We start from the raw sequence: 8,670 nt of genomic DNA on the forward strand, positions 1-8,670 counted from the left end.
ATACACATATATAAGATGCTGAGCTGGCAAAAATCTTCAATGTGGCAAGCAAAATGCTTAGTGGTATTTTGTCTGTCTTTGCATTCTGAGTTCAAATTCCACCATGGTCAACTTTGCCTTTCGTCCTTCTAGGGTTGATAAAAATAAGTATTCATTGAGCACTGAGGTTGATGTAATTAACTTAACCCCTCCCCATAAATTACTGGTCTTATTCCAAAATAAATAAATAAATAAGAATTACATATGAAATAAAGTCAAGCATTACTTGGACATACTAATCTGTAAGAGCTGAGATGAACAAGTAAAGCAGCTAAGAGTGACAGTTTCAAACTTCCTCAGCTACATAATGCTAACAACAAGATTACATTACAATTGATGGCAAAGCCTCAGTATTGTTAAAGCTCAATTACTGAAACCAGTAAAAAAATAAGTACGAAGTAGGATTTAAGTGTTAAAAATAACCAAATACAATTAACAATTGTTATAACATTATCAAGTACATTTGCAACATAAAGTTCACTAAACAATTTTTTACAATGATCTTATGAACAGAAATTTTTTCTTGTAAAAATTGATTTTTCCCACTATCAAACAAGTACTACAAAAGTTTGAAAACATCTACATACATAACAGTTCTATTAATTAGGTTTTTAAATTTTTACATACATTTTCATATTAGTATGTAAGATAGGTCAGTGAATTTAGATATCTATGTACATTTAATGTATGTGTATTCTTACTTTAACATCAATCATACAACAATGAAATGATAAATATCTTAGCACACCTACAACCTTTAGTATTAATAACACTACCATATTTTTCATGCATAAAAGTCATCTATTTACTCAACTGTTGTACGACAAATGCCTATTTGCTCAATTCATTTCTTTAACACCATACAAGCCCTGTTCTTATTTTAAGTCATGTAGAATAAAAATAGTGATATATCCAATAACATGGATTCCGTAAACAGCTGGAGATTCAGTCCTTTCCAAATGAAACCATCCATAACTAGAAATCATATCCATGTATATATAATATATATACACATTTTTCAACTCAGCACTCTAACTTCCCACATGTTTTGTCCTGCTACAAATCCATCATTCTATGCATATATCTAACTTCATGTGAAGCAGTAAGTTTCTTTATCACTGAAACCTTTGTAATACAATAACTGCCATATTCAATATGTAACTGTCGAGCCTCAAACTTCGCAATTTCCTTTCTTACACCACATCTGCAACACATTGAATCCATTTTTCTTCCTTGGTATTCTCTTGACAATTTACAATTCCAACTTATGAAACTATAGCATGTCATTTTTTACGCATCACCCTTAGACTTCTCAAATTCCAGGCTTATTTGTTGATTTATGAGAAGAAAATCAAAGACTACATACAATGATGTATTTCAGTACTGCAAATGAGCAATTCATCATTAACTGGGAGAAAAATGCATCAAAATAACAGAGCAAACAGAAGTTGTTTATGAAGTAGTAGAAAAGTGAGAAACATTTCTAACCACAAGGTATGTGGATATTACTACTTAGAGGAAAAAAATATGTTATCATGATGGTCCAGTATTTCTTTCATTGCATCTTCCTCAAAATTTGAAACATGATGACGCATCAGAGACTAGACAGTGAAAAGAGCATAGAAAGAGACTACTTCCAAAAGATATTTGGTTTATCTACATCTTACAAATATAAAATAGCCTCTAATATAAATTTAAAGAAATATTCAGAGAGAATAAATAGGCACAGAAACAATTGTTACTTACAAATGTAATCTTAACAACATGCCTCTTTCAACAGTTCATAGGTATTAACCTGAGTGCATACTTCTTTTCTAACATCTCCTGGTAGTGCTGCATTTCTCCTCCATATCTTCAGTTCCCCTCCAAAAGTGAGGATGTCACAGTGAATGATTGGTACCAATGCCATCCTTTCTTGAAGGGTTGATTTTTACTCCTCTTTGGAATGATCTTCAGCTTGTCTTTGAACTGTTTCTTTAGTTTCTCCATCCAGGTGATTGACCATGCTATAGCTGACAATAGAGGATCCAATGGAGAAGGCACAAGTCAAGTAGGTGCACTACATTTCTGAACCATCTCAGATGATACCTGTATGATGCAGATTCATATCTTCTGGTGTTGGTTTGATGAAGGACTTCTCTGTGCATAATCCATCTTGCTAGGGGACTGAAAGGATCTTCTGAAGACACTACATATTAAATGCCTCAAGGACCTTAATGTTTTTTGTTGTAAATGGTCCATAATACACACCCATAGAGGAAAAAGGAAACACAAAGGGCACAGATGATGAAACCTTGTTATGGAGGCTAGGGTGGTTGAGACTTTCAAAGGCAACAGAAGCATGTCTGAGGCAGTTAAGAACCTCCTTATCTCATGTGCAGTCACTGGAAATAACACTGCTTAAGTATCTAAAATTGGGAGGTTGTTGTTAGTTGTCGCTGACGTGCTGAGAAGATGGGGACGAGAGAGGGAACTGTAGCTGGCCATAAACTGATGGCCTCAGTTTTCTGGACATTACTTATCAGGCTAAATCTTTATAACCTGTAAGATAAACCTTGAAGGACTTCTGGTGTGTGAGCTACCACACCAGAATCCCATACTTTTCCCCCAAAAGTTAATAAGATGAAACAGTTCAAACTGATGTTTGAAATTGAGTCACAGACATTATTCATAGAGAATATACTATAGTACCATGTTGCCATCAAATCTATGAAGCTGGAATTATAGGAATATATAATATTTCATGCCTTTTCCAAAGGTATTTTAATTAAGTAGTTTCAACAGTAAATTGAAACTGGTTTATATATTTAGCTTACTGAGAGCTAATAGCTATGTTATGACATCTATTATCAAATTTTGACACAAGGCCAGCAGTTTTCAAGAGAGTGTTGGACAATTACATAGAACCCAGTGCTCAACTGGTAGTTGCTTTATCAGCTGAAAATTATGAAAGGCAAATTCAACCTTGGCAGAATTTGAACTCAAAATATAAAGAGTCAGAAGATATGCCACTAAACATTTTGCCCAACATGCTAATGATTCTACTGGCTTGCCACTATAATAATAATGATGATAATATTAGTAATAATAAACAAAAGCATATATTTTTTTTTTAAATTCATCAAGCAAAACATAAAATCTTGAATATTTGAAAACATACTTAAAAGTAGCAAATTAAAAAGTTGTATATATTCTAAGAAATATTCTAAGTGCTCTTCATGACAAAGTACAAATCAATTATAAAAAAAAAAATTGAAGCAATAAAAAAATAATTTCACAAAATATAGAAAAAAAAAAGTCAGCATTTCTAACTACTAATACCTTTTGCTAAAGTTGTCCTGCAGCAACAATGTGTTGTCAATAGCTGAGAAGGATCAACTTCTCTATATAACAAGGATACTTGAACTATTGACAATACACTCGTTGCTCTCAGATGCTAACAGATCTTATGTCAAATTTAACGTAACAAATGAACTTACTTGTTGTCTGTGAGAAAAGTTGGATCCTCAGTCAACTGAAGCCTACTTAATCCTTATGTTGATAGTCATCAATTTCCTGATGGTCTGCAAGAAAATACAATTAAAAGAGGAAATGACCTACAGGGTAATCACTTTAACCACTTATCAAAATTATTACAAGGCTGAACAGGCAAATTAGTTATGAAATATCTAATTATTTTCAAACAAATTCTTTTTTTATAACTTTTTAATTCAAAATATAATCCATTGAACTTTGATCTTGCAACTGAAAAAAATTAAAATGACGACAAGCAAAATCAAACAGAAAATATGAAGAAATGTAATAAAAGAAAACAGAAGTTATGAAATATTGTTGTTTTATAAGACTGAATCAAATAAACAGGATCGAATACTATACTGTGCAATCAAATGTCCACCTTGAATCCAAGTAGAAGTAGGTCTATTGTAGTTCAATTCTTAGTCAGGTAAACAATTATGTCACCAATCAGAAATAAGGACCGACCAAGCAAATCAACAAACACCAACACCACCAAAAAGTTACATGAATGTACCACACACTTCCATTTCTTTCTAAAGGAATGTTGCAACATCAACAGAAAAAAATAAATAATAAATAATAAAACACAAAAGTGATAACTAGTCTGAACTTTTGAAAATTAAACTATAAATACAATATCTAATTTGAATTCCTGCTTTTCTGAGACATGAACTGGTGGAAATCCCTGAAGTTGCATGTGCACAGGTTACAAACTAACACATCTGTCTCTCACAGATTAGTAAAACAAAACTTTTTAAAATCAGAGACCATGCAGATATAAAGTTATTACAAACTACTCTAGTCCATGTACTGTCATCCACAAATCACAGATGATTCAGTATATATTAGACCCGGCTCCATGAGTTTCTTGTGCTTAAATCACACAGTAGAACTATCCATTTTCCAGATGAGTAAACTGGCACAAGTGATGTACCATGCAATGGCTAAAGTAATGATTGAAGTTACAACTAAGAAGTAACAAATCAATCCTCCAACCATTCTCTTAATTTCATCATCGTCATCATTTAATGTCCACTTTCTATGCTGGCATGGGTCACACAGTTTGACTGGAACTGGAGAGCTGGAGAGCTGCACCGGATTTCAGTCTGATTTGGCATGGTTTCTACGGCTGAATGCCCTCTTTAATGCCAACCACTCCAAGAGTGTAATGGGTACAATTTACATGACACTGGTAATGGCCACAACTATGATTTCACAGGTGTCATTTACAGGACACTGATAACGGCCATGACTATGATTTCATTGTGGTAAATAACTTAGAGTAGTAGCAAATTTACTGGGTGCCAAGTCAACAGTGCAGTTTTGATTCCCACCTGGAACAGAACCTCTTTCCCTCCATCTTTAATGTCCATAGGAATGCTTTACTCACACAGCTATGATTTCTTTAACCCAAAAACCAATAAGAATACTACTAAATATCCCATGATCAATATCATAGACCATGAAAAATCAACCAAAAACTGCAAAGATTTTATTTTGTATTGGTTCACTATACTCCTCTGGGTTACATAAATCCATGAATTACAATTAAATGCTTTACATCTGCAAACCAATATGTGACACTCGTAATACCAAATGATTGGGTTACATTTCATTTTCAACTTGTAAATTCTTTTTAGTTGGAGCAAATCAACTCGGTCATTTGTATTTAATCCATTATCTTTGACAGAATTAGAGCTGATACTCATAAATCTCTGAATATGAAACTAATGATTTCTTTTTGATTCATGCACAAAAATGATATTTGTAGGACAGGGTACAATTGATTGAATTAACTCCAATATCATACTGTGATACTTATAGTATTTACTCTAGAGAGATGAAAAGCTAAGTCAAGCTTAGTCTTATCTGAAGTCAGAACACAGAAGTATGCAATTAAATACTAATCTAGCATGTCACCATATCTACCAAACTGACAGCCCTTCTGCTCTAAATATCTCTTTGTAAAAGGAAATTTTGTTGAATTCTGAGCACCAGTCATCTTGTTTGGTGTAATATAAATTTAAAAAAACAACATGCAAATTTTTTTTGTAAATTATAGTTAGGAATGATTTTGTGGAATTGTTCTGTAGAAGACATAAGATTTCTTACAGCATAGAAATTACAAAATAGTCAAGAAATTCTTCCTGTTCTGATAATAAAATAAAAATAAAAACTATAGCACAAATTTGGCATTAAGAAGTAAGTTCAACATTATAGCCTGTAGTTAATATTTCTTGCCACTATTCATGGCTCAGCCATTAATTAACTTACTACTACAAAGCAGACAACTAAGACAGACTCAAAACAAAATACAAATTCACTTTTGTTTTCTCACAATAATTATTTAAGGTTTAAAACATATTAACCAATAAAAAGCATTCTAGCTAATATATTTTATAGTATTGTTCCAGCTTTCATTTGTGATTTATGGAGAACTATTTAAAGTTTTTCTTTCACCTGGAAGCATGTATAGAGTGGGAAATGGATAGAGTTCTACTAAATCATTTCTTCATAAAATTATATCAATAACGACAAGGCACCTGTCTCAGTTTAGCACTTTATAACATTGTTAACAATATGAATACATCAGCAAAGTATCCCATGGAGAAATTAGCAAAACAAACAACTTCTCAATGCATAATGAATTCTGAATAGCAGACAAATATGATGCATATGTGAAAAATAATTGATTGAAATTCTTTGCTTCAGCTTGTGCATCAATGTCAGCAGCAGTGAACTGTAATTTTATTTTAACATCTGGTTTGGAATAGTTGCAAGTAAGCAGATCAAGAAGTGATTACTTTTCTGTAATTAAAGACCTTTACACTTTTCACATGAGAAACTATTGACAACAAAATTACTGACACTTTATAAATATGGAAAGTTAGACAAGCCTTCTAGTGGAAATGATCTACATAAAAATCACACTAACAGAACCTGAAATCAATAACTATAGAACAAATAAGTTGTTGAATAAACAATTCAGTTTGCTTATGCAGCAATCCTAAAGTCACAAAAACCTGCTGCAATAAGAAAGTCTGCCCATAATAACAAGGAGTAACAATACAAGCAAACTACTATATATATATATATATCACGTGCACAAAAAGTGAAATTAGATTTTATAACACTTAAATATTGCTTGTAAACATTAGTGGAAACACTACAGCTCACATGTGAGCAAGCCAAGACCAACTGTTACAACAGAGTTACCACCTCAGGGAATTATCATAAGTCTATTTAATTAGAAACGGCTACAAGAGCAAGCCTTTTACAAATGAACTATGAACATTTCAATTATCTTGCTACAAACTCTGAAAAGAGCATCCAATGAGCTGATTGTAATAGGGAAACGCCTCATCAATAAGTAACTTTCTGTCAGCTCCGCCTAATATTATAGCTATACAGACATTCACTTTTGATATCTCTCCCTATTATTAAAATAGAGAGATATGTTTGAAAGGAAATAATTTCAAGGTAGAATCTATTCAGAGGAGATTTGCCATAACAATAAAGGAACAGGTAGAGTAGGAGTAGTGAGGGAAATGTTTTATTCATAAATAACAAAGAAGGCAGAAGTGAAGGACATTTTACACACAAAATAAAACATTACTGCAAAAATAAAAGTAACAAGCATGAAATAATTTGGTGGGAAGAGGGGATACATATAGAACATTATAAGCGAAGGAATAAATTATTTGAACAAGATAAAAGGCAAAGAAAGAAAGCATGAGAAAAAGAGGCAGAACAGAGAAAGAGAGAAAAGGAGAAAGTGTCGTTTAGAGGTAGTAAACTAATACGGTTAAATGGGAATAGCTATGAAAAAGAGGGAAATGAATGATAAAGGCAGAAAGGGCTAGACAGAAAATGTGAACATATAAAGGAGAGAGGGGAAATGAAAGAAAGGTAAAAATGAAACTGAAAAAAAGTAGGGGAGTCATAAGAAATATTTACATCAGATATGATGAAAAAATATGATACAAGAATTCTTCTGCAATGCAAATGTTACTACAAGAAATGGTATACAGCAATGGAAATTTATTGAAAATTTGCAAAAGAAATTTGATAAGCTCTACAACTGGTTAGAATATTTCATCAAATGGGCTGAGTTGAAGCAAAAACTTGGAAATTCTAATTCGAAATTGAAGACCACCCAAGAGGTAAAGAATTTTAAATATATGATTATCTAAAAGAAACAAGATCAATAAATAAAAAGAATATTTTCCCTATTTTAAAATAATTCCCATGTATGACAAAAGGAAAGGTTTCAGAATATTATTAGCTTACATTACCATGTCATTGAATAGCGTGAGTGCAACATGTAAATTAAATGACATTACTATGTCAGAAATGTTCATATTAGTGTTTTTCTTCCACATTTTCTCCCCACTTCCCATTATTATTATTAAGGCGGTGAGCTGGCAGAATTGTTAGCATGCCGGGCAAAATGCTTAGCAGTATTTCACCCGTCGCTATGTTCCGAGCTCAAATACTGCAGACATCGACTTTGCCTTTCATCCTTTCGGGATTGATAAAATAAGTACCAGTTGAGTACTGGGATCGATGTAATTGACTGTCCCTCTCCCACAAATTTCATGTCTTGTGCCTTTAGTAGAAATGATTATTATAATTACAATGGCAGCATGCTGGCATGATTGTTAGCACGCCAGGCAAAGTGCCTAGAAGCATTTCGTCCATTTTCACGTTTGGAGTTCAAATTCCACTGAGGTCAACTTTACCTTTCATCCTTTCGGAGTTGAAAAAAATAAATACCAGTGAAACACTGGGATCAATGTAATCAACTAACCTTCTCCCACCAAATTTTCAGGTCTTGTGCCTTTAGTAGAAAGGATTATTATTATTATTATTATTATTATTATTATTATTATTATTATTATTATAGATGTTGCACAGTATACAATATTGTGAGGTTGTTGATTGAAGATATTGTGTCAACCGGGGGTTTGTACTGTTCGTCAAGTCACAAGAACCTCAGACAGACTGTACTTTACACAATAATTATTATTATTATTATTGTTCAGTAGTTTTATTTTTATAACGTGCTTTCACTTCACTACCGAGTGCAGCTCTGTGCGCCTTGGGTATGTAGAA

The 8,670-nt window shown here is 32.7% G+C and overlaps 1 protein-coding gene across 4 annotated transcripts in view; it reads right to left on the reverse strand.

The window, feature by feature from the left end:
• The window catches only part of LOC106867580 (probable serine/threonine-protein kinase nek3), a 494,211-nt gene that overhangs the window by 429,673 nt on the left and 55,868 nt on the right, over window positions 1–8,670 (reverse strand). For all 4 annotated transcript variants that reach the window (XM_052970692.1, XM_052970690.1, XM_052970696.1 and 1 more), the window contains exon 2: window positions 3,519–3,602. The gene's annotated coding sequence lies outside the window, so the exon portion shown is untranslated. The remainder of the gene's footprint in view (window positions 1–3,518; window positions 3,603–8,670) is intronic.

Source organism: Octopus bimaculoides, chromosome 9, assembly GCF_001194135.2.
Source record: "Octopus bimaculoides isolate UCB-OBI-ISO-001 chromosome 9, ASM119413v2, whole genome shotgun sequence".
NCBI classification, from domain to species: Eukaryota; Metazoa; Mollusca; class Cephalopoda; order Octopoda; family Octopodidae; genus Octopus; species Octopus bimaculoides.